Source organism: Ursus americanus, chromosome 12 (genome assembly GCF_024610735.1).
Source record: "Ursus americanus isolate L20-20 chromosome 12, mUrsAme1.1.p, whole genome shotgun sequence".
NCBI classification, from domain to species: Eukaryota; Metazoa; Chordata; class Mammalia; order Carnivora; family Ursidae; genus Ursus; species Ursus americanus.
In genome coordinates this window covers 17,539,371-17,566,741 of record NC_142138.1, presented here as the reverse complement: position 1 = coordinate 17,566,741, position 27,371 = coordinate 17,539,371, and the positions used below count along the sequence as shown (strand labels likewise).

Sequence of the window (27,371 nt, the reverse complement as noted above, 5' to 3'; positions counted from 1 at the left end):
CACAATTCAGAGTTCTAACTTTGAAAATTCAAGGTCCTGAATCTTGATTGATCTTGCTTAAAGAAATTTCTACATCTGAATTTGTTGCAAAACTAAAATAATATACCAAATAATTCCGTTTTCAAGTGTCTGTAAAACTTTAACGACTACATCGGTCTTGTGTAATCTAATTCTTAACCAAATGTGTCACTAAGGTTGATCTGTGTTTGACCTCAGAAGCCCAGGACTTATAGTATCAAGTTTGGCTTCCAAGAGATCCCAACGAATCATGGGCAAGCGAATCACAGAGGAATGTTCTGTTCCCAGCTGTGAACAAGACAGAATTAACTCTGAGACGCTTCCTCCTGCTGCCCTGGTGGACAGAAAGGTCAAGATGGTTAGCTCTTACAGTCTCAGTACCAACCGTCAAAACAACACGCGTGTTAAAAATAGATTCTCTGTAGGCAACTAACATTAAATGTAGAAAAAAATTTAAATAAAAATAGTTCTAATATATTTGAATTTCAGCTTCAAGTATTTTAAAGACTGTAACATGAAGCCAAGGAGTAAAAGAACCGAACAATAATTTTCCCAAGTGTATTAACTTCACAAACTTTGAGTCTTAAAATTTAAAAAACAACCATTCTGACCCATGGATGACACTTTTCTTAGGAAATTCCTTGGATTCACAAGCAATTCATTGGGAATTAAAGCACAAGAGGCAAATTTACCACTTTTATTTGTTTATATTTTGATAACTGCATTTTTCTCAGCTCAATTTCTATGGAAATAAAAATTCTGTTTACTGTCAGAGGAATTTCTTTATCTATCAGTGGGGAATAGAGTTGAAATACTATGAGTGTTTTTTTTCTTAATGCAATGAAATAATCAAGACTTTCCAAGGGACTATGATACATCAGTTCTATCATAACCATGTAGAAAACCAGGGGCAACTGCTGTTTTATATAGAAGTAGATACTTAAGACTTATCACCAAACAGCATGTTTAATAAAGTCTGTGGCATTTGTACGATAAAATGTTAAAACATTAATAAAATGAAACTGGTGATAAAAGTAATTCTTATAGACTTTCACAATGAACAAAAATGTACCTTCTAAATAAAAATGTTGCAAATGTAAATATTCCTTTTAAAGCTGCTGAATGCATCACTTTACTAGGAAAGGCTTAGTTATGTTATTTGCAATTCCCTCATTGCACAACAATGTACATTACTGTCTGTAAGCTCTAATTTGGCATGGCGCATCATTAATGACCTGAATGGTGGCTGTTTCACACATACATATTTAATTACAACAGCTGAACAAATTACATATTTATGCTTTATAAAGGGGATTGCCAGTCTAATTCATTTGCTATGCATGCAGGTACAGGACTCCATCTGCAACAGCATCTGCACAACAAGAGCTAACAATTATCCATTGTACAGCAAGTAAGCATATCTGGGGAAACCTGTAAGGGAGGCAGGCATATTAACCATTTCACTGCCTCAGACCCTGTATTTTTTTCTAGGGGTCAAAATCTTTTAAAACAAAAACTGTAGGCCTTACATGCCTGCCCAGTCATTTATCAGAATCGACCAACCCTCTCATGCATTCTAATTTCCAGTGGGTTTAAGATGAGAGAGAGCAATAAAGAATCTAAATCCTATACTACAGGGAGGTTGGACTTCAAGTGGCTTCTTCTAATGAGCAGACATTTCCTTCAGAGACTTGCACCTCCAGAACTCAAGCACTGGTCCGTTAACGGCCCAACAATGGCCTTTGCCACGACGCCAGCGTGGCTTATCTTCAGCCAGCACAGAAGTTGTGTCTTTGTTCCCACACCCTCCATCACACCATAGACCTGGGTATTTACAGAGGATGGGCCTGACGAAAGCACACTCAGAGCCCCTTCTGAGAGCCCTAAGACCTCTGCTGAGCCATTCTCATCATCAATATACTTTCCAGCTAAGCCACAACTAAAAGCTACTATTCCCTCTTTTGGTAATAAAGTCCTATTCACCAGTGCTGCAACCTCATCTTAAATGACTTCAGGACTTTCGTATGTTTAATTTAATATATCCAATGAGTAATATAAATATTCTGGACCATCACTTCTACTTCAAAACCCAAAGAGGAAGAATTAAGAGTCAGCCAATCAATAGTGAGGTTTCCCATTATCATTTAAGGCTCTTGCTAGGCACTAAAGAGGCTCCATGGTGATGGCCCCTAAAAGCTCCTTACGGCGTCTTTGCCTCTTTAGGCCGCAAAATCAAAGCATGAGTCAGAGGTGTGGGTTTTTTAATGTGCCCTCTTGAGTGATGGAGTTCAAGCCACGGTCTGACTGGGTGTATGGGGTGAAGGAATGGCAGTCCCCGGCATGGCGAGGGATGTGAGGTTGTACACTCAGGCCTTCCGCCCTCCCCCTCGGAGTGTGACTCCCGAGGAGCCAGGGGTTACCGAAGGGTGGATACCGACATGTGCTCCCGGCTCTCCATGCAGTTCTTGGCTACATGAGGGCCAGATTCACATGTGGAGAGTCCTGGTTCACTTGACATCAGCCACCTGTGGAAGAGTCAGCCTTTGGTCAGAAACCAAACTGAGAATGGGAGGTGAAAGCCTCACTGACATCTTCTAAAGGCTGGTGGAACTTCAGGAGAACCGGTGCTTTACCTATGGGGTTGCAAATCCAAACCAACCTTCACGAGAAAAAAAATATAGATATAGACATAGATATCTGCACTTCACAGGGAGCTACTGGAAACATAATCTCACTATGGTGCAGAATTGGGGCTACCGATTCTCAGCTGGCCAGAAACCAGATTGAGCCTGAACTCACCCATGACTTCTAAAGTGTCAGAATATTAGAGGATAGGCTTCCTGAGTGTTGAGATGGTACTCTTCAAAGAGCTTCACACAAAGCAAACAGTGGCCCTCAAAATTCTACGCCCACCTGGTGCCCCATCAGATGCCTCCATCAGGAGCTCCAACAGAAACAGTGCAAAGGCTAAAGAGTTTACAAAGGCTTTTATGAACGCTGGAAGGCAGCTAAATCCACTTTACAGATGAAAAAACTGAGGCTCAGAGAAATTAAGTGACTCACACAACACGGAGCTAATAAGTGGCAGAACTGGGACCAAAGTTTGGAGTCTGACTACTCCAATTCCTCTGTTCCTCCCCTAAGTCTGATCTTAGCTTCACTGCCCAACCCCTCCCCGCCCCAGCCCCGCCACCTAGCTTTGTTTATATGAGGTTGTCAACCCCCTAGTCAGGGTCACCAGTCTGGATGCATCTTGATCAGCCCTAGTGCTGGCTTCAAAAACAAACGTAGCGGGAAGTACTGGTGCCCTTCCCACATGCTGCCCCCCACCCTGGAGGTCACTTACAACTGGGGTGGACAAGCTTTCCAGTCTCAAACACAAACACCTGAGTCTCTCTGCCTTGGGGCTTTCTCTGTCCACAGGGCAGAGTGGGGCAGGCTGGAAGTACAGGAAAATTAAGGTACCTAAGAGCAGCCCTGAACCAATGAAGGACACGAGCTGGCCCCCAGTGAAACAAGTGTGAGGTATGTTCTATAGTCTCTAAGGGGGACGAGGCGCGGCCAGAAGGACTGAACCCCAATTGCTCATGGCAATAATCTGCTCATTAAGGCATCTTTTGCTGGACTTACCTCCTCCCCATACTCACCGGGACCACCTCCCAAAGAAACTATTTGCTCCCAAACCTTTGTCTCAGGGTCTACTGGCAAGGAAACCCAAACTGTAAAAACAAACATTTAGCACTATGAAAAATGTAAGCCTGGCTTCGGGGTCCATGGCTAACTGTAAACTACTACTAGTATTCTGCCTTGATTAATTTGTTCCCAGAATGTTTTTTTTTTTAAAGATTTTATTTATTTATTTGACAGAGAGACAGCCAGCGAGAGAGGGAACACAAGCAGGGGGAGCGGGAGAGGAAGAAGCAGACTCCTAGTGGAGAAGCCTGATGTGGGGCTCGATCCCAGAACGCTGGGATCACGCCCTGAGCCGAAGGCAGACGCTTAACGACTGCACCACCCAGGCGCCCCTGTTCCCAGAATGTTATGTACAGTTTGCAGCATCCTTCAAACGGTAGGAGATTCTAATAAAGCAACAGCCTTGCCAAAGAGATGATCACAGAAAGGCAAGAAACAACAAATGCTGGAGAGGATGTGGAAAAAGGGGATCCCTCTTACACTGTTGGTGGGAATGCAAGTTGGTACAGCCACTCTGGAAAACAGTGTGGAGGTCCCTTAAAAAGTTAAAAATTGAGCTACCCTATGATCCAGCAATTGCATTACTGAGTATTTAACCCAAAGATACAGACATAGTGAAGAGAAGGGCCACATGCACCCCAATGTTCACAGCAGCACTCTCCACAATAGCTAAATTGTGGAAGGAGCGGAGATGCCCTTCAACAGATGACTGGATTAAGAAGATGTGGTCCATATATACAATGGAATATTACTCAGCCATCAGAAAGAATGATTACCCAACATTTGCAGCAACATGGACGGGACTGGAGGAGATTATGCTAAGTGAAATAAGTCAAGCAGAGAAAGACATCATATGGTTTCACTCATTTATGGAACATAAGAAATAGCAGGGAGATCGGTAGGAGAAGGAAGGGAAGAATGAAGGGGGGGTAAATAGAAGGGGGAATGAACCACGAGAGACTATGGACTCTGGGAAACAAACTGAGGGCTTCAGAGGGGAGGGGGATGGGGGATTGGGATAGGCTGGTGATGGGTGTAAGGAGGGCACGTATTGCATGGAGCACTGGGTGTTATACACAAATAATGAACCATGGAACTTTACATCAAAAACTAAGGATGTACTGTATGGTGACTAACATAACATAATAAAAAATTTAAAAACAAAACAAAACAAAAAAAAGAGATGGTCGCAGAGGCAAACATTGCAGGCACTTGGTTCTGACTCTCGATTCTGCCCTTCTGCTTGTATACTCTTCAGCACGTTACTGACCGTCAGTGACGATCAACTCCTCATGTGAGCAACGAGGATAATGATTCCTACGTCACCACAGGGTTGTAAGGAAAAAATAGGGCAGTTGTAACAACACTTAGCATACAGCCTAGGCTCATCGAAGTTCGTGGTTACCATTGTTAGAGAACTAACTAGAAGCCAATGTGATGCGGAGAAATGTGAAAGAGGAAAACATTCTCTAACGGTAAGATACAAGATAACAGACTTCTCCCCCTACTGTTAAGTCTATCCTCTAAACCAGCTTTAATTAGCCAGGAGGAATTCAAATGCTTTAGCAAACCAACTCCTTTGGTGGTGTGGGTGATATCACCCTAAAAGTTAGGAGTGATACTCAGCACCACTCTCTGTAAGTCCATGCCACAGGCACCTCGGCTGACCTTGGCGACTTTCAAAGCACAAAGCCATACTCTGATGCACTTCAGCCTTGATCTCTGGTGATCTAGGGGAAGCGGGCAGAGGGAATAACTAGGGACCCACGCAAGATAAATGAGCTCTTGTAAGGTGCCACATACCAATTCATGCGCTCGAAGGAAGAGATGAATGGTGCCTTGAAAGAGCTGATTTACTGTCTAAGGAGAAAGTCTCCTATAGATCTTCATTAAGAATGCTAACTTCCCAAGGTTGATTTGCAAGAGTGGCTACTGTGTGGGACAAAAGACAAAAAAAATAAAGTTTGCAAATGTCAAGGTCTTACAGAACCAATAATAGAGATGGTTTATTAAAGCTCCTCTTTGTTCAGGATACCTTAAATTTGAGGAGGAGGATTATAGAAGGGGGAGTCCGACAAGCTCAAAATCAAGGGGGACTTGTAAATAACGCGTGGTCTTCCAAAACATATCCACAGGGGATAGAAAACATTTTTACCATAAACACTATACCAAAATATATTATAACCTTCTTTAAAGATTTTTAAAGTTTTACTGTATAGGATTAATTTTTCAACACTTCAGAATTTCCTTATCTTTAGAGTAGTGATAACAACAATGAATTGTTAACAATTAAATGAAATAATGTACATAGCATCGCTAGGTAAATGATGTTATATAAATATTTTTTAAGTCAGGGTTATTATGACTGTCATCATGCATTTACTAAATACTATTTAACATATATAGAGAAGGTATAGGAAACTAGAATAACTTAACCCTATGACATACATTTGAACTTATTTTTGAACTAACTCCTGATCAGCTTCTTGTGAATTTTCTCACAAATACAGAAAACTAAATGCAGGAAGAAGAGAAATACAGATAATTCTACTTTTCTCATTTTGACATTCCCAATAATTGTCAGAGTTCCCCCATAAAGGATTTAGAAGGCTTGTTTTGCCACAGAAACATAATAATACAAATATCTCTTGAATAAATGGATTTTTAAAATTAATTTATTAGAGTATGATCTCACTTTTATTTAAAAACACAGAAAGAGAGGGAGAAAAAATGAAAAAAGGGGGCCAAATTAATTTTAATATTCATCTATGGTTTTCTATACTAGAGATAATATTACCTGTTTACTATAAGAAATAGGTTATTTTTAATATCAACACATTTTATATGAAAAAAACTTTAAATAGAAGTAAGCAATTAGGAGGGAGAAAAATTCACTCTTTCATTTCTGTCCTATAAAGTATCTACCGAGATGAAAAAAGGAACTTGGGAGGACTCCTTTAATAAGGAGACTTCAAGGCCGTTACCATTCACTAATTCATGCCTGCCCTCCTCACCCTGCAAGGTTTATGATCCACCTTGAAAGAATGACATTTATCACAAAAACAGTGGCAATGTTTAAAAGGGGGAAAAAATTAGTATCTGGGAAAGTGGAACTCTGGTCCATGTGGTGGCCCCTCCCCAGCCTCCAGGTAGTTTTCTTTCTTTCTTTTTTTTTTTAAAGATTTTATTTATTTATTTGACAGAGACAGAGACAGCCAGCGAGAGAGGGAACACAAGCAGGGGGAGTGGGAGAGGAAGAAGCAGGCTCATAGCGGAAGAGCCTGATGTGGGGCTCGATCCCATAACGCCGGGATCACGCCCTGAGCCGAAGGCAGACGCTCAACCGCTGTGCCACCCAGGCGCCCCTCCAGTAGCTTTCTGCTCTTGGTAACAGGGCAGGTAACCAAAGGCACCACAAGCGCATACGGGCCTTCACAAGCAGACTCCTGCCTTCCGCTGTGGCCCCATGCTGAACCAGCCACAGCAGCTGAAACATAGCCTGTGATCTCCAGCCTCTCTGCTTTTCTTCCCATGTGCTACCCTTCCATCCGCCTCCCCACAACAACCCTTTGTGCCTCGTAGCTCCTTCTCAGCCTCTCCCACCAAGCCAGGGGAAACCTCTTTCAGGGAGAGCCCTGAAGACTGCATGGAAGTCTGTCACAGAGCAAGCTTTACAACTCCCTCTTCTGTCTCTTCGCTGGGTAGTGAGTTCCGCGATGACAGGAGCGTGCCGAACCCAGCGCACGGCACACAGAAGGTGGAACAACAATTCGCTAAGAGTCTGCGGTTACAGGACATTTCACACCACCCTGAACAACACACGAACGACACAGGAAGGCTTAGTTTCAAAGTCAAGGAATGAATAATGTTTTGGCGACTGATCTATGAATACCCAATAAAGGCCAAGTCTTGTGATGTATTTTTTTGAAACCCTTTACATTGTCACTAGGGAGGATGCCACACTTTCAACAATATCAATATTTCAAACATGTTCTGGCTAAAGATGGCGCTCCTTACTGTGTGCCAGGGTGCCCTATCAAAAGTTCGTCCAAAAATCCTAACTTTTACAATTCAAGGCATAACTTCGGCCCCATCAAATGTGGCTCAAACGCATCTTCTCGAAGACAAGATGTGTGTCTTCCCTTCTTACACCCGAGGCACCTATCAGAGTGCCTGGTCCATCAGAGGTGCTCAAAGGTTATCAGACAGAACCAAACCAACCTGCCCTCTCACTTGATTGTGTTGGATCCTGTGGGACCAGAAACACAACCCCCTTTCCTTCTCAGTTTCAAGTGCAAATGGCAGCAGCCTGGCTATTAACTAGAGCTGGACCACATGGGGGCATCCATGCACTCACTTCCCTTTTCTCATCTCCCCACTCCACTGGAGACAACAAATCCTTCTAAAAGCTGTGGTATAACCTATCTCTGGCCCTGCACCGGAGTCATAATGGAGTGTGGCATTCCCCAAGCCATTCCATGAAAAGTCCATTTTGTTCTCATGGGAAAGAAGAGAAACCCTCTGCCTCATGCGGCACGTGTGGGCATGCACGTCACTTCCGGAGCAGATAGCACTGCCTGGGCAAAGGCTCCCCAACAACTCAGCAAACTCCCCGGGCTGGTTGAGAGTGCACGTGTTTCCAAATCGAGGAGGGCTGGGAAGAGACCCCGGGCAGAGCTTCTCTAAGTGCATGAAGCCCTGGACTCCCGCATCTGCTTGACACCTTCCCCCCCCACGCTGTCTTTTCCTTTAAGACACCTCACATCTGGGACGAAAAAAGATGAGAGACAAAATGAAAGCTGAAAGATAATATAACAAACAGTGCTCAAAGTGGAGAAAACGGCCAGATCCCCAAGCCATCCCTCTCTGCATCTACTTCTCTCATCAGTGCTGCCCCCTATCATCAATCTCTATTCACTTTTCCCTAACACGGAATAATATTTATTGAGAGCGTATTGAGTGCCGGTCGCCATGCATCCATTACCTCACTTAGTCCCCTCAGGTATCACCCTTGTCCCTGCCTGAAGGAGCAGTAAGAGGCTGAGGGCAGTGAAGTCACTTGTCCAAGGTCACACAGCTGCAGAGTGATAGGGCTGGGCTACCTGGCCATAACTCTGATGTTCCTTCCATGGCATGCCCTCACCTCTCACAGGAAATACTTAGGAACATCTCACAGGGAACATCTCCAGAGAGGTGAGAGAAAGAAAACCGGAGAATCATGAAGAGTAAAGGATTGACTGAAGACAAATAAAGTAATCCCTTACTCTTCCCTTGGGGGTAGGTTTGAGGGCCCTGTAAATGCAAAATGGCTGCTTCTCCACCTCACACCTCCAATGTAGCACAGTGATAGCACCCTTCATATTTTAGTGTGCATCTTCCCAAGGAACCCTCCTAGAAACTACTTCTCTGTCATCTTCGTCACAGATATGCAGGATGGCTGGGGCAGGTTAGAGACCGTCATCTTTGAAGAAATTAGGAGAGAATTCTCAGGCATGGACAAGTTAAGTGACTTGCCCACGATCACACAGAGAGGGAACCAAGGCGAGAAGCCAAGTCCCTTGACCCCCTTGATCTTTTCTCATTTTACTTATTGGCCAGTACCACTCTCAGATCTGTCCCTCCCAGCAGCCTTCCATGTTCCTCAGCAAGAGCTGCCAATTTTTCTTTCCTAGATGAGCAAAGAACCTTCCAAGGGTATCAAAACAAACAGTGGAAAGAGCACTGGCCTTTGAGCCAGAATAAAATCTAGGGGGCTCAAGTCCCAGGCATTTACTGGTTGTGAAACCCTGGGCGGAATTCACGAGCACTTCGGTTTCAGGTTCCTCATCTGTAATTTGGAGGTAACAATGCCTGCCCTCTCTACCTCACAGAGTTGTCAGAAAAATCAAATGAGAGAATGGATGTGAAGAGTCCCTTCTAAAACTGCAAATACTGTACAAATATAAAGGATTATTATTTTTGGATTCAATAGACTTTCTCAATTGAAAGAAGCCCTGTGTAGCTGGATGGTCAAGTTATGTTATAAATAACCAAGAAAAATGTTCTGGTTCCTGAAACAATTTTACCAGCCTGCTCGCTCCCATGAAAGGACACTGGTTGTAAAATGAATTAAATCAGCACTCTTTGCTATCTTCGGGACATAAATTGTTACTAGCTGAGGATAGGTAGGGGAATGGCTATTTTCAAAGGCATACAGACCTCGGACTATAAAAAGCTGACCTTCCCTAGTCTAGAACACAGGGCACGGGGCAAGATGGAAAAACGAAGGGGTTTGCCTGCTGGTTTTACAACAAGAATTATCCAACATGGACTGCCTTATCTCCAACAATGGTTGAAAGAGCTCATATGCTAAACTCAGCTTCTTGTTAAATATTTCAAGGATGCTAATGGAACCAAAAGATCAACTCTGCTATGCATCAACAGGCTGGCTTTATCCTAAAACCAATTATAAATAAACTTCTAAATACAGCCTGCTTTAAATATGCATTTAAAAAAAAAAACATATCCAATCTTCATGCCATCCGTCACCAGCACATATCTGACTCATCTAAAACCCACTGTCTTCAGGGACCCAGTCCTGTGCCTCTGTGACCATTTGCTTTCGGAATCATAGCTAGTACAGCATTATTTCTAATAACTTCTAAAGGTTCCTTTCTCTTTAGGAAGCAGAAATTCACTGCCAAACACACTGCTTCCATTCACAAGATTATTTATGGCACTGATAATTGAATTCCGGTCACATGACTAAGGAAGACTGGGTTCAGAGGGAAAAGAACCTAACCATAATTTCTAGAGAGATCCATAAATTACTGCTTTTCTCCCCTGGAGGTTGAAGTCCTTGGAGCTCTATGGATTCTTCCCCAGCATTTATGCTAAGTTTGGAATCATCATAGAAATTCCTCTCTCTGCACTCAGGGACAAAGCTCCTAAGGTAAATCCTTTGAAGTTACCCTTTGCATCAACCCCTGAGAACCCCGAAGGGGTGCAAAGGAAATCCCCTTTTTTCAAGGATCACATGTTGCTGTCTCCAGTAGAGCACACCGTTCCTAAGGGGTATGGCGGCTCAGAATTAGGGGTATATGAACCTACTCCAGTGTTCTTTCCCCCCACAAAAGCACACATCGCATCCATACGCGTACAAACACAGGACCGTGGGCATGGTGGCCGCAGAGAGGTGGATTCTCTTATGCCTTCCCAGATTAGATCAGCAGGGCACTTCCTTCATTTCTTTAAGCAAACTACAGAAAAATCTTTCCTAAATAAGCAACTCTTCCTCCTCCCAAATCCGATATTCAATGTTTTAACAAAGATGGGGCTTTAATGATTCAACGTAGCCTGCATTACAGATAACATTTATCTCTTATTATCCTCTGGCTCAACCAGAGAAGAAATGTCACTATAGTTACTTTCAAAATATTTTCAAATTATGCTTAAAATAAAAAATACAATGAATAATGACAGTCTAGAAAGAACATCAAACTTTTTTTTTTTCCTCTAAGAAATGTCCTCTTAAATATATCACATTTCCATGTGCTTGGCTTCTCATTTCAAGTAGATGGGTTAAACAGCATCATCCTATTGTAATACTTTCAGCCTGGAATAAATTCAGCATTTTAGAATTTTTCCACAGTCCCTTTTATTTAACATCTCAGAGAACGTAATACACGGTATTTGATAAAAGATTGGGAATTAAAGAAATGGAGAGAGTAAATAAATCTTCCAAGGTTACACGGCCAATCTCGTATCCATTCAAAGGCTTAGACTAAGTATGAACTCAAGCAGCCACATGTGCGTGCGCACGCGCACCCCCCCCCCACACACACACGCACACCCCAGAGCAAAGGCAAACGCTGTGTTAGTAGCTTAGGCGTTATTTTCCGTGAACTTCCTGTCCTTTTCTATTTGGGAAATAATTCTCTCATTTTTTTTTTTAATGAAACTGAAAGAGTCCAGTAGCTATTTACAACAAACAAACAAACAAAGTCTGCTTCGTTAGAAGCTTATCAAGACCAAACACCTTTGCGGAGGCACCATCACTGATGCTGGCACAGTGTGGTGATAAGTGTCCAGCCGTTAGAAAGGCAGTGACGTTAATTTTTGCTCAGCTCAGACCACCTTCTGAAGTTCCAAAGTAAAGAAATAATACTTCCCATTACACCCAGTGAAGAACATCATTTTGCAGGAAAGTTCCAACGTTACTGATACCATCTTTGTCATTTAGATGGCAGAAAGGGGCTGGGTGGGGGGAGGGGAGCATATTCCCAGGCAAGAGTTCAGGTTAGGTTACAGTCCTAAACGTGCAGAAATCCTACACTGGCTGGAGTACAGGGAAAATGCCAAATGCTGCAGTCAGGCTGTAAGCTACCTTCACAGCCCATTTACTAGCAAGCTGGGTTTCTGGGGCTAGCCTAGTAACAATGTAGGTCTTAGCCATAATTTGCCCAAGATCCCTACCGCTCCATGGAAGGTCATCTTTAGTTTTACTATCTCCCCACATTTACAGGCATTCCTCCTCCCCCGCGCAAGGGAAAGGAAATTCTAATATACTGCTAGGGATCAGAGCGACCGTGAACCTGTCCAAATGTCACCTACATTTTCGGTCCTTCAGGGAGACAAGTGTGAACTTACTCATTCACTTACCCTCTGTTGTGTCATGGATGCCTTTGGGAACTTGACGAAAGCTACAGCTGATGATATCCACAGCTATAGTCAGACAGTTGTCTCTGCATAAGGATCCCCAGGGTAGCCCTGTGGGGCCAGACGAAGAGGCCAACAGAGTGCCTACTGGTACTCAGTAAAACTTGGACTGCCTGGCCGATGCTAGCTGTTACCAAGCCAAGATAAACAGCGAACATCTAAGAGTGCATGGCAGGGGCAGTGGGAAAGTCTTCCTTTATATAGCACAGAAAGATCACAGTATAATTGGAGATGGCATAAATAACATTACTTGTATTCAAATCCCAAAAGAGGAAAGCCAATCTTTGCTGTTAAAATTCAATCAGGAAAAATACTGGTTTAGGCAACTAATTTGACCAGGCGAATAATTATCGAGGAGCTAGATTTGTGGAGGATACCGAAGAATCACGAGACTGTTTCTACCCACTGGAAATTCAGAGCCAAGTTGGGAAGAGAAAAGGCTAAGAGGTTATTGACATCCTAGGCCATGTTTTTTTAAACCTTTTGGTTTCTCCAGTAAGTTAATATAACATCTAATAAATATGTGTGGACCACTGAACACCACTAAATACACACATACCTAAAACACAAGGCAGGAAAAGAACAGCAGAGCCAACCACAAAGTAGGTACGGTAATTGCACCAGAAAGCACGGACCCCTTTCCAAAAAGGGAAAGCTGGGGAGTGTGTAGAGACTTCGGGCAGAAATGGCATTTACAATGCAGACTGAGGATTCCTTTAAGCAGAGAAGTGAGGGTAGGAAGAAGGGTATTCCTAGAGGGATTGAAAGACCACTGTGTGAAAAGTGTCCCGGAAACAAACAGCAAATAATCAAATTGACTAGAACACAGAACAGATTAGGGGACAGGGACGGGGGAAATACGTATTTAGAATCTCTCTTCTGTGCTTGTTACACAGTTGGAAAAACCAGGCTTCAGGCTGTCTATGTTGTTTTTAAGCTTGCAGCAGCAGGGGAAAAAAAAACTTGTGAGTATTTATCTAGAAGCCATCCAGATCCACTAAAATTACTTCTTTTTTTCTTTCAGGAGGAATCAACTCAATTTTGTAATTAAACGGAGTCGGGACTAAGTTTAATAAGTTGCTATTTTATCCATTCAGGCTTCTCATGAACAGAGGCCCGATACGAGGAGCAAAAGATTCACAGGTCTCTTCTTTGTTTTATGCAGCCTCATCTTGTCTCCAATGAAATTATGATAAGACAGACTTTGTTTTCTAAACAAGCTTGGGGCCTTCCATAAGCAGAGGAAGCAAGTCTTGCTGGAAAAAAAAAAAAAAGGAAATGCTGATAATTGGGGGAAAGAAAAATATTTAACAGTCATTCATAATTAAGCTCTCAAGAACTTCTGATTGAAGCTATAAGCTTACAGGAAAACACCAAGACTGTGACAGCCAGGGCTTATAGGAAAGAGACATGTAACCTCCATCTCAAAGACATGAAGCGGTCCTAGGGTAACACAAATACAATGTCATTTTAAAGAAATACAGCAGGAGAAGTTTTCATTGACTATCTTCAAGAATCATAGCCACCGAAAATGCTAGTGTCCATAATCTCCACATATCTCCAGTTTGGGAAGCTAAAACTTCAGTAAGATTCCTTAAAGGGATCTCAAAAAAAAAAATTTTTTTTAAGGCTCACCCAGCTGTATATTTAGTTTGAGTTTATGTTATAAATAATGCTTTTATTTTTATATAATCTTTCCTCAACATAAAAATAAAAGTGCAATTTACTCCGGGATTTTTTTGTGTTAAAAACTATTATCTCTTCGTCTCTTTCTCTCTGGAAATATACCTATAATATGCATGCAGACACAGAGACAGAGCACTTGAGCAGAAGTAGACATACCTGAAAACAGTTGCTACAGAGGAATAATGTAAATATAACTCAATTCTTGAACTTCAACAAAAGCACTAGTTGGTACAGGTCTTGCAGGTGGCACTTGCGTGATTGGTTACGACCTTACGCGTATCAATGTGAATTCATTCCACAGGCTTGTAAGACTGTTCATGCCTCCGTATTTAACATAAATGTATTTGTCAAACTTGGCGTAAACGTGTACACGTAAGGTAACACAGTCTTTTTTAGTAAAAAGCCCTGATAATGTTCCTCTAATCAAAGCCCAGGCCCATTAACACTTCATTGTCCTTTGTCTGATCCATCATGTAAATGCAAGGAAGGTATCAAGTGGCATGAAATCTTCACACCTTATTAACTTTACATCAAAATCTGTATGTGTGGAGAATATCCAACACTGGAATTTAAATAACCTTTAAGATTTGAGCTAGGGGGTTTTCCAGGCACACCCAGAAATCTACTGGAGATAAAGATAAGCTAGGACATGCTTTTGAAAGACTGGGGGTAGAGGAGATAAAATTAAAAGAAAATGAAAAGGATCATAACACCTAAAACCTGCAACTGTTTTAATGGGAAATAACACCGTTTCTGGCTTTACAGAAATAACAGGATTAACAATTGCAGACTTGTTCCTTCTCCTGAGATCCTTTTCCAAATTATTTCAAATGAATACATGAAGGATTGATTTTTAAGCCCATGTAAAATTCTTAGAGACAATGCAGACTGACTTAATTATAATCAATAAAATCTACAGACGTTGATGCAACCCAGCAGAAACATCGCTACCAAAAAGCATGGCATAAAAATCACTCCGTGGCTCCCTTTGCACGCAACAGTGATATGACCTTAATAAATATTTCATTCCTTTCAGCGAATAACCAAGCATCAAGATGGCAAATTTTAATAGCAAGGAAATAACAACATAATGACTCTACTAAGAAAACGCCTCGTTTAGATCAAAGCAAACTTATTCTAACTTCTAGTCGTCATTCCCGAAATACACTCCAAATCCGTTTGTCATCCTGCATGAGCGTACCCTTCCCCTTCCTTTCCACCTACGGATGGATGTACCGTCTAAAGAGGTTTTACCGGGGACTTTGCCCCCTGTCGCAACATTTGAAAAGTCATATGGGAAAAGATGTAAGTTCAAGTACATTTTCTTTCCATCTTCATACAAAGAAGTGCTGAACAAATATGCTTTGAATAACTGACTGGAGGGGACAGCCAACAGGTCCAGCAACTGCCTCTACAGCGACTTCCAGGTTTCTTTTGTGAGTTACAATTAGCAGCTAAGAGCTCATATCCCGCAAATAGTTTGGATTGTTCTTTGTTCAGTGCATTATTTACCCACATTTAAGTCCATCTGCTGTTCTGCGTCTCACGCGCCCCATGTGGGTGAATCGTTGGATGGAGGGGAAAGAGACCGCATTTGGAACACAGACAGAGCTGGGTTCAAAGGTCAACTCCAAAATGTACGGTCGGACCTCAGGCCAGTCGCACCAGTGCTCAGAGTTTTGGTATCCTCATCAGGACAACGGGGGTCACAACACGCCATTGACAAAATTGCTACGAGGCTAAAAGAACAAGTTGGATGCATCTGACACAACCCTGTTCACGTTAGGGGTCCATACCGAACGGGAAGACCCGGTATTTTCCCATACAAACAACTCCCCTGTCCTTCTCCTTGCCTAAGAGTCCCCGTTACAACTCCACTCTAAAGCAGACCATGATACAGAATCTGGACGACAGTTTATTTTTAACGCTGCACAGATTATTTAGGGTAGTGGACTAGTTCACATATCTACTTACCTCCTTCAATAATTCATGAATATTGTTTCGGCATAGTTTCCCTAATAAAAAACAGGTTTGCCTTTTACCTTCTAGCTTACTGTTACTGAAATATTTAATTATCCTAGCATTATGAGAGATTTTGACAACTTGCTGGGCCTGACAAAGTGATTATATATTGGAATTGTATGAATGTCGTAAAGGTCTCCATGCTTCTGGGGTACTCAGTAGGTGGCCAATTCACTCTACAATACCTTCCTACATCAAGGAGTCACCCTTCAGATTATCTACAGTTGTTTTGATTTCATTTGGGTTTTGTTTTTTTCCACTTTTTTTTTAAATTACCATCTAGATCATGAAAACCCAAATTTATAACCCTGAGAAGAAATGCTCAGGATCAAATTGGCAGAAATATTTCGTCTCAATTGATATACATGTGGTGGCTTCCCAAATCTGTCAAGGACATTAAAGAACAACTAATGAGCGATTAGCTGCAAAAAGGTATAAGCAAAAAATTTTACAGATGAGTCAACTGGCTGGAATCAGATAGTGTTTCCCTCAGTGCACGCTTCCCTGGGATTAAGAGTTCTTCAAACTTCTATAATTCTTTTTTTTTTTTTAAGATTGTATTTATTTATTCGACAGAGAGAGAGACAGCCAGCGAGAGAGAGGGAACACAAGCAGGCGGAGTGGGAGAGGAAGAAGCAGGCTCCCAGCAGAGGAGCCTGATGTGGGGCTCGATCCCAGGACTCCGGGATCACGCCCTGAGTCGAAGGCAGACGCTTAACGACTGAGCCATCCAGGCACCCCCAAACTTCTCTAATTCTTGAGTTTAATTAACTAAAATGTATATGTGGTTTGGTAGCAGTTCAACGATGCACATACATATAAAACATGCTTTTAATCAGCGTGAAATGGCTGCTCTTTGTAAAGCATTTTTGAAGAGTCTCCCAGTGTTTGAGGAGTTAAATATACAGATAAAAAAAAGAAAAGATTTCCTTCCAATAAAGGTTATCAAAATCAGATGCGAATGACTTATAAAACAGATTTACCATAGAATAAAAGTACTTTTTTAAAAAAATGTAGTTTATCCATAAATTTTAAAAAAGGAAAATATGTATAGGTTAACTTAGATATTTTACTGTAATGCAGTAACACAGAAATAACATTAAATGGCATGTTCTTTTCTAACTTTTCTATTAAAACTCTAAATAAACTTCTCCAAGAATTAAATAAATTCATTTAATGTTCCCTCAACAGTTTGTTCATCGTTAGCAATGACCTACCCCATATAATGCAACAGCATTCTACTAAAAAATAAAGCACTGGCATTCCCCCACACGATACTCTTCCTCTATAATGGCCAAATCTGGAGGTTCTGATATATACTGGAGGTCGCAGGGTCTCCAGGCCCTGCATCTGGGTTTCCTGTTGAGTTCGTTTCTGTGGCAGGCCCTGCTCCCTGGCAAAGACCACAGCTAGTTACCACCTCCTCATCGCTGCCCACTCCAGGGACTAGAAAGGTGCATAGTCATTTCCCTGAATTTTCTTGCAGCAAGTAATCCACTTTCAACCAGTGACTCCTAAAGAGATGCCACCTGTGTAGTTTCTGGAAGAGTTTTTCCTTCTCTGATAAATGGAACAACTTAGGTTAGCGTGATCCAGCTCCCCCATCCTCCTGCCTTAAACATATACATGGCAACCGTAACATGACAAGGATTACAAACTGTAAATCAACAAATAAGCATGTCAGGACAGAAAGATGGCAAGTGCCTGGATTCTTACTGGTATGAGTGAGCAGATGAACCTCTGCTAGCTACCAGTTCTGCACCCACTGTTAGGTAAGAAGCATTAATTTTTATTTCAACGACTGGTTTATGCTTCTTGCAGCCAAAAGCCTTCTCCGCACCTGGCTGAAAACATTCTTTAATTCACAGCAAAATCTGGATTTCCGGATTTAAAAAAAAAAAAAGAAGAAGAAGGACATTGGGCCCAGGTTTTCACAAAACACTCAACGCCAACTGCCCAGAGCCAAGGGGCCTTTCAAGAGGACTCACTGGTTTTCATTGGGACGTGGATTCTCTGTCCAGAGACTACTTCGCTCCTTTAGTTAGTGGTCGGCTGCTTCAACCATGTGAATGTGGGACCCTACACACGGCATACATAAATATATACTAGGCACTACAAAAACAAAGTACTATTATGACCAACAAAATATTTATTTATTTGCCTCCTAGAATCCAGATACCTGCCATAACATAGTCAGATTATATATTTTCTTTTCCTATGAACTTTTTCAGTAGGCACACCATTTTTGGTTATGAATTCCTAGCACACTTATACAGAGAGGAGAAAAGACACCACGTCATCAGAGGGCTGCATATTACCCGGGGGCGGGGGGAGGTTGATACGGGCTAAAGACAACGGGATAGTGATAACGATGGTCATAATACCCACTATTTACTGAGATTTTTATGAGAGTCTAGGCAGTGTGCTAAGTGTTTTACAAATACTATGCCACCTAATCCTGAAAAGAAGGTATTAGGTAAGTCCCAGTCCCTTTATTTTAAAAATAAAAAAAGTGAGTCTCAGAGAAAGTAACCGTTCCAAAAATCACACAGCTTACAAGCAGTGGAAGGAAAATTTGAATCTCAGTCTTCCTGACTCTAAGACACATATAATCTAACCACAGGTTATATTGCTTCACAAAGAAATCCAAAAATATCTGACTTTTTTGAGAAATACTCAGTAAGAATTTTCAGAGCCTACATCTCACTCCTATATAACTACATTCTAACATGAACATTATGTCAAATATTTGATTTTTAATACCCACTAGTAGAAGTCTTGATTCCTGTATAGGATTTTTTTTTCAAGAGGCACTTCCTTCTTAAGTGTAACTGACCTGGTACAGTAAATTCTCAAGATTCAAAAGTGACTCATTTCCAAAGCTCCACACATTAGCAGCTGGTATTATTCAATCTGAGATTTAAATTTATAATGTACTCTTGATAATGTACTCCCAATACATTTTTCACTTCTCTATCTCTTGAATGACACAAGATAAAAGATCTTTAAGGTATAAATATTTTATACAAACTTTCACTCTGTTTTTCCTCAGCCATTTTCCATTTGCAAACACCAGACATCATGCAAAAAAAAAAATAAAAAAAAGGTTGAAAGAGTTTTATGGATTATGGGGGGGTGGGGCGCTGAGAACTGCTTATCCATTCTGCCGTGGCAGCAGACACCACAGCTATCGGCTGCACGGCCCTTGCTGGCTAATCAGAATGTTCCACCCTAAATGGGGTCTGATTCAAAGCACTATTTTTCCACGGGGCAGGGAGTGCGCTGGAAGGGAACAAATTCCCAGCATTCTCTAGAGGGATAAACTAAGGTTGGGAAGGCCACTGGGGGTACCAGTGGAACCCTGGTACTGAGATACCTCATGCAGCTGGAAGGGTCAGGACACAGCCACGCAGAGGGACAGAATCTTACCAGAAATTGCAAGACGTTCACAAGGCATGTGGCTTCTTGCAAATCATATATTAAGTCCAAGCCTCTCTTTTCACATTTGTAAAATGAAGAGGTTTACCTACCAAAGGTTTTCAAATGATCTGCACAGATTCCCCCAGGACCTTGCTACTCAAATTAGGGCCACTGTTATGTTCAACACCTCAGGGGTTTATTAAAAATGCAGAGTCTTAGGCCCTATCCCAGACCTACAGAATCATAATCTCCTTATAAGGGGTTTCCTAGATGATTCCTTGCCCTAGGGATCAATTCCAACTGGGGGTTGCTTTAGGAAGAAAGGATAGATGGGCCAAGCTAACAGGGATCCAGGACCCCACACTTTTTTACCTTTTCATATGTGCGTGTGTATAAATATGTATAAATATGTGTGTATAAATATATATACGTATATATATACGTATATATATACGTATATATATACGTATATATATATACGTATATATATATACGTATATATACACACACGCACGCACACATATTTAGTTTTCCCATGAATTTGGTTCTGAAGATCCCTATTTAAAGAAAATCTGGGGGCACCTGGGTGGCTCGGTCAGTTAAGTGTCCAACTCTTGATTTCAGCTCAGGTCATGATCTCAGGGTCGTGAGATCAAGCCCCGTACTGGGCTCCGCACTGGGCATGGAGCCTGCTAAGAATTCTCTCTCCCTCTCCCTCTGTCCCTCCTCACCCCACTTACACTCTTTCTCTCAAAAAAAAAAAAAAAAGGAAAGAAAATCAGAAACCACTGGATAAAACGATCTATAAGGTCCTTCATAACTACGGCTGTCCATGATTTTACAAATTTGCAAAAGTACTCACATTTATCACTGTTAAGGACTCTTTGTTTTCTACATTAACTCACTGTGGAGAGAAATCTATAATTTGTAACTAATCTCCTTATATACAGAAACATAATTTAATCTTTTCCTAAAAGATATCGTTGAGAACATGAGTTACACAAAAGTCTTCTATTACTGTTAATACCCCAAAAAATTACTTGGGAATATTAGTATACAGGCGATGTGTGTGTGTGCACATATAAAAAAACAAAGACGGATATGTAAATAAATACATATATATTCATATACACATATAGGTACACCTGTCTCTTTATATATGCATACACACATGTGCACTATGTATTTCTCTATATGCATATACACATATATATGTACCACCAATACTCATTTTATATTGCACACACGTGTACCTAGACATATGTCTATATCTGTAGAGAGGATCTCAAGCTACTAACCATCTCGACCTCGTTATCTCCTCTACCTTGACAGTATCTCCATGTCTGCGCTCACTGTTCAAGCTGCCAGCTAACACCGCTTGTTCGTGTCCACTTTCCACACTCAAGCACCTGTCCATTATGACTTTATTTGCTGCTCAGGAATGAAAAATCAAACTTGGATAGAAGTTAGGCTTCACTGACGGTCTCTTCCGAGCCTAAGATCATGGGCATTAGTGCTTGGACTAGATAAAATCGACTTTGGATGGCTGTGCTTTTTTTTTTCTAGTTATGTTTTCCCAAATATAAAAACAGAAAAACAAAGCCATAGGTATATGAAGTCTGACTGTAAGTGCCTTTAAGAAAAAGATGTATTTTATTTTCTCAGTTCTCCTCACCTCATGCCAACCAACCCTCTGCAAACAGATTGTGATAATCTTTGTGGAAGCGCCTAGAAAGTCTGGAAGATGTGAGTCGGTGTTGCATCATGTCGACAACCACCTGGGGAACTGGAGGGTAGAGGGAATGGGAGAGCACGCCTCAGCCTGCGCGCTCTGCTCAGGCCTAATCCCCTGTCACGGGCCGCTAAAGCAGTCCCAAAGCCGCGCGAAGCTAGGAAGGTGGAGGCCAGTGCAGCTGTAATCTGTCCTGACTTCCACGGAGGTGAGGTTTAAGCCCCCAGATGTTCACTCCTCCTTCCACATGCTCAGCGGGCACCTCTGGAGAACACTCAACTGCTAATTCCTCTCTGCCTCTGAGACAGGACACCCTCTGAATCACACAAGAAGGCATTCCCATGGCTGGACCTATCAAGAGGATGCTTCAAAATCCCATTTCCAAGTTGGATGACACTTCAGAGTGGTTCTCAAAATGCAGCATGTATCAGAATCACCCCAGTACTTGTTAAACAACAGATGGCTGGGTCCCACCCCCAGGATTTCCGATTTACTAGGTCTGGGAAGGGACTAGACATCCTCTCTTCTAGCAAGGTGCCAAGCGATGCTGGGGCCACTGGACTTGCGAACACACTTGGAGACCCACTAATCCAGGTCCAGCCCTTATTTTAAAGAGGAGGCAGCAAGGGACCAGGAGGGTAGAGTGATCTGGCCAAGGCACTGAATGGACGAGGGAAGAGAGGACTCCAGTCCCGCTCCCCTGTCTCACAGTTCAGGACGCTTCCCATTGCAGGACGAGGCTCACACGCATCTGATGAAAGGTATGCCAAGAATGTCTTTATCTATAAACAAAGATCCTTGGTGTCTTATACGTATGTAGCTTTTTAAAATTTCATCTACATTATCTCATTGGAGTCTCATAACAGCCTAATGAGGTAGGCAGAGCAGAGATTGACGTCCCTATCTTAGAGATTAGGAGACTGAGATGCAGAGTTGTTAAACGGTCGATCCAAAGCCACCAAGTTTGGCAAGTGCCTGAACGGATCGTATCACAGCCACGCAGGGTGGGGTCTGGGGCCCTACAGGGCGGAGATCGCAGGAGACAGGGCAGAATCAGGCTGCACCACAGACCTACCGAGTCAGAACCTGCAGCTTAACAGAACCCTCGGTAGATTCATACGCGTTCCTATGACTCTTGGTACAGACAGGCCAGGTCAACTAATTCCAAAATCGATGCTTTATCTCCCCTCCGTCTCTCTCTCTCTCTCTCTGAAAGTACTGCTCAGTGTCATAGTCTGACTTGTTTTCCAACATAACCTAATTAAGACATTAACTCTTACCAGGTAACTCTTACCAGGTAAGAAGTGAACTTTCACCAGGTAAAGGGCACTTGGCGTGTTTTGTCCTTAAAAAAAAAACTAAACCAGGTTAAATTACCTTGATTACCAGTCTCGGTAATTCCTCTGCAGTCATTTTCTTGACTGATGTATAGACCCCTATGAAATGAATCCTCTGAGAAGAAGATGGCAAAAAAACGAGACAGTGATCAATGGATTCAATTAGTTACAGTATAATTCTACCAAGATGAAAAAACATCAAGATGCAGCACATTCACTACTCCGGGGTGGCTAAAATACGTTACCCAGAAAGTACACCATTTCTTTCCCACATTCTTCAACTATGAAGTTCGGAGAAGCACAAAACAGCTGCTCCTAAGACACCTGGGAAAATAACCACACTAAATGCAAGACTCCTCACAACTGGAAGTATTTAAACACTGTCTTAATGATCGAGGCAAGACGACAACTGCATTTCTTCACATCCAGGAAGTGTTATACAGACCAAGTTCTCTGATGACGGCAAATCAACTCTTCTCGCGACACACCGTCAACCAAGAGGTAACTCAGTGGTTACCGTAACCACAGTTCTGAAACATGTATGCAGGGTTTTTCCTTCAACTTCTCAAATCAATTCTTTCGATTGAGATTCTCTGTTGAACAGAAACCAGAATGCTGATACAGTGCACCTGTGAAAAGCTGCTTGCTTCAGCATGGCAAAATGTAAATTCAAATGGTTTAAAAAAAAAAAAAATATATATATATATATATATATATATATATATATATATATCAATCTGAGGCATTCAAATGAGTAAATACAAACACACAAGGGTTTGGTTTGGTTTTGGTTTTGGTTTTGTTTGGTTTTTGGTAATTTCAGAGTTGCTTTGTGCAAACACATAATTAGTTAATCAGGGTAGTAAGAATTCAATCATTAAAATTAATGCTCAGGGCACACAACCAACCATTTATAGGAGCTGAGTAGGTCAGCATATTAACACCGCGGCACTGTAAAAATTGTTACTTTAGAAAGATGCGAATCTATTAAAAGGAAGGTTTCTTCCCTAGTTTAAAAGTAATGTGATGAATTAATAAAGTTGATCAAGTGATTAATAGAATCCACAATCTTAATCTTATTATTTTCAAAGATGAAAAGGCTCTTCTGCCCAGCGCCAACTGTCTCCCTTCGCTTAAGAACAATAAAATCTGACTGGGATCTACCTACTCTCTCTGAGATAATTTGGCATGGGCATACCTTTAATTCTCCTTCTATTTCTTTATCAAGATACACAAAGCTGTTAGTGGTTTATCCCTCTGAAACCTGGGGATTCGTGTAAATAACTTTTAACAGTGGGATCGCACATAACAATTTACAGTGCACTGTGGCATAATGCAATTCAAAGTTGTTCTTGATTTAAAATGTTTAAAGTCCAACCACAGTGTCAGTCTGCCCAGAGAAATCTCTTATAAAAGTTTTCACACTCTGTTGGGTTAAGAGACAGTGGGTATTAATCCTATGGCTTCTACGCCAAACTTCCTTTTTGTGGTCAGCAGAGAAGCTATGTGGTTGGTCTGAAGGAGTCCAAAGTCTTTTTTCTGTGTTAAAACAAGGGAAAGTGGGCCGGTTACAGAGTAAAAGAAAAACCACAGCCAGCTCACCCTGCTGTAGCTTTTCCCTTAAATGTGGCCTACAGCTATTCTGCTTTCCAAAAAAAAGGTTTAATTTAAACCATACCCAGTGCTGCAGGCTGCCACGTTTCCAAACCCCACATTCCTTTCTAATCTGTGCACTTCAGAACCAACATACTCTGTTTCCAACGGTACTCAGATGAGCTTTAATAAATAAAATATCACTGCCCATCCATTACTTCGTTTGATAATAATACGCCCTTTTTTCCCCCTTCCTCTATTGACATTATTCTAAGTGCTTATTCAAGTGCGTGGAACCGTTGTAAACATCACCTCTAAAAAATCAGTTCTGCTCTCTTTCGGGGAGTGAGGGGAAGGAAAGGGGGAACTGCAACGTGAGGGAACTTCTGCGTGTTAGCACGTGGTTCAGGGCTCAGGGAAACTACTGCTCCGTGAAAAGACTGCAGGTGCCCCAAATAACGTATTATCTTTACATGAAAAAATAAAAACTCTGTCTATTCCTTACAGATGACACTGGACTCTGCTGTTATTCAAGATGTCACTAGGAAAGACCGCAGTCACACCAGCTCACGGCTACAAAACCGCCACGTGACCCGCATGGGCCTCTCTGGTCGACGGCCTGGCTGGTGCCGATCGCCACGCTGGCCGGAGCGAGCAGGATGAATACTCCACAGTTGGGGCGCTGCACGTTTTTGCCTCCGTGTATTCACTTGTATGTTCATTAAGAACTCCGGCCCCAGCGGGAAGGCCGGCACACGGGTTTCCATGTGAGTCACCATGCCCTATTATACATGACACTTGTCAATTAAAGAGGAAACCCTTGTAAAGCAAACTGAAGTTAAGCTGGTACTTTCTTCAACATCTGATTTACCGCTGCTGTTATCGTCCAAAAGGAAGTTTGTTTTAGAACAATGATAGCAGTATAATCCTCCTATTTCAGTAGTGAGGGATTTAAACACATTCAGGGCACTGGGGACCCGTCAAAAGGTTTCTTTCAACAGAACTATGTATTTTCAGTAGGAAAAGGAAGGTCTTACTGATGGGATAACTGCCAAGATTGGACAATTTTTCAGCCTAACAGTTTGGAGAATATCATTTTAAACTACCTGGTATGATACAAATGTGGCACAATAGATCTCTATAGTCAGTAAAATGCTCTCCCAAATAATGGAATCCATTAATAATGATTACTGCCCCCGTGCCTTTGCCACAAAAGTAATGCCCAATGCTACATCTCAATAGTCTCTAATAAATACCTACAAGTCCCACAATAAGCACATAATCACAACATGGCAAATAAGTGCAGATTCCAGGGAGAGTGCAAATTAAAAAGCCATTATGTTCAAAACTTATTTTACCTTGTAAAATACACTTTCCTGATCCGTGAAATGGGGCTTAGGGGACATGATCTCGTAGGTCCCTTCCAGCTCTATGAGTCCATGAGGGTTTAAAGTTTTCTCAAGGGTTTTAATTCTTAATGCACCCACTTTAGGATTCCTACCAGCACACCAATAATAATTAATGCTAATAAGGGGCTGTGAAACTTTTGCAATGAAACTTTAATTTGGATTGATCTGGAGGGAAAAGAAAATGTAGGAAAGAAGATTTCGGCTTTAGATTTTTAAAGTCAAACAGGACTTGTTTCCTGAAAAAACTGAAAGCAGCACATTTGGACTGCTGAAACATACAATTTCCTGGAAATGCAGGTAAGTGACCCAGCACGTATGGGTACACGTAAGAAAGTAAACCTTTAAGTATATCTTTAAACTCTTAAAAAGAAAACCTCAGGGGCACCTGGGTGGCTCAGTCAGCTAAGCATCCAACTCTTGATTTCGGCTCAGGTCATGATCTCAGGGTCCTGGGATCGAGCCCCTGAGTTGAGCCCAGGTCAGGCTCCCACTCAGTGGGGAGTCTGGTGGGATTCTCTTCTCCCCCTACCCCTCCCCCTGCTTACGCACTCTCTCTAAAAAATGAATAGCAGATCTTGAAAAAAAAGAAAACCTCAAAGCTCAGAAATATATGTCAACTATGTCTTGGCTAATAATAATAATTAATAGTCATTGTTTATTCTATGACCAACGTGATAAATGCTTTGTGTGAATTACTCTCCTTTACTCCTTACAACATGCTATAATGACCCCCAGGTTACAAATGAGAAAACTGAGGCTTATAGGGAGTTAAGTAACCTCTTCGAGGTGAGAACTGGTAAGGAACCAAGAGACAACTAAACCAAAATTAGAGGAACCCCAAAACCTAAGCTCCTAGGAACAAAGTAGGCATGGCCTCTTGTTGTGCTGTATCCACGTGAGAATCTGGGGAAACCAGGTTGCCCTCTTCAAACACCCTTTACTTTTGTGCAATGCTACTTCAAGCCTCAAAGGTCAGGTCTCAGATTGGCTGACATGCAGATTATTTCTATGCTACAGATTTTTAATTTGCTCTATTTGAATGCGTGCTTTTAATTCCTCAAGCCACAGGAGTAACCAACAGCCTGAGTTGAAATGGAAAGATTCCCCTTAGCTTGGGAGTCAACTATCCAACTGTCTCCTGCTCTTTTTTCACCAACTTCCGAAATGCCCTTAACTAAAGGGAGAACACGTAACAAGGGCCTGCAGGTAAATGTGTGTTAGGAAGCTCTTCTCCTCTCATCAAATGTAAAAGCCAGCTTTCTCAGAGACTGCCTTCCCTAAGCTGGCCAGTAAGGCCACACTTTGAAAGACCTGGACTGTGTGTGTAGACAAACAAATTACTTGAGGCTCTGAGGACAAGAGTAGCCCAGAGACTCCTAAAAGAATAAACAAAGCACTCACCTAGAGTCTTTGGAACTTCACGGGTCTAAAAAGGCAGGAAGATCTAGGAGCTATTTTTAGTATATCAAAGGCTCAAATAGAAACTATACACTTAAACTCGTGGAACAACTGCACAAGCTTGCTAAAACATCAGCCAACTCATTACACAAAAACTATCTCATGCCCTTACTGCTGATGGCTTGTTTGTATCTCTGAGCTCAGTTACAGATGTCTGTTTGCTTTAAAAATAGGAAAACAAATTAATTATTAACCAAGACAGTTTGTCTAGAAGACACAGCTTTTCAAAACAGGGAATCAAAAATAATAGTTGAGGTTCTTGGGGATAGAAAGAACTGGAAGTCAGAGAATTAAAATCGCAGTCAA

At 41.8% G+C, this 27,371-nt stretch overlaps 1 protein-coding gene across 6 annotated transcripts in view; it reads right to left on the bottom strand.

The window, feature by feature from the left end:
• NFIA (nuclear factor I A) overlaps positions 1–27,371 on the bottom strand; it is a 367,611-nt gene that overhangs the window by 269,922 nt on the left and 70,318 nt on the right. The gene's annotated exons all lie outside the window — the stretch shown is intronic.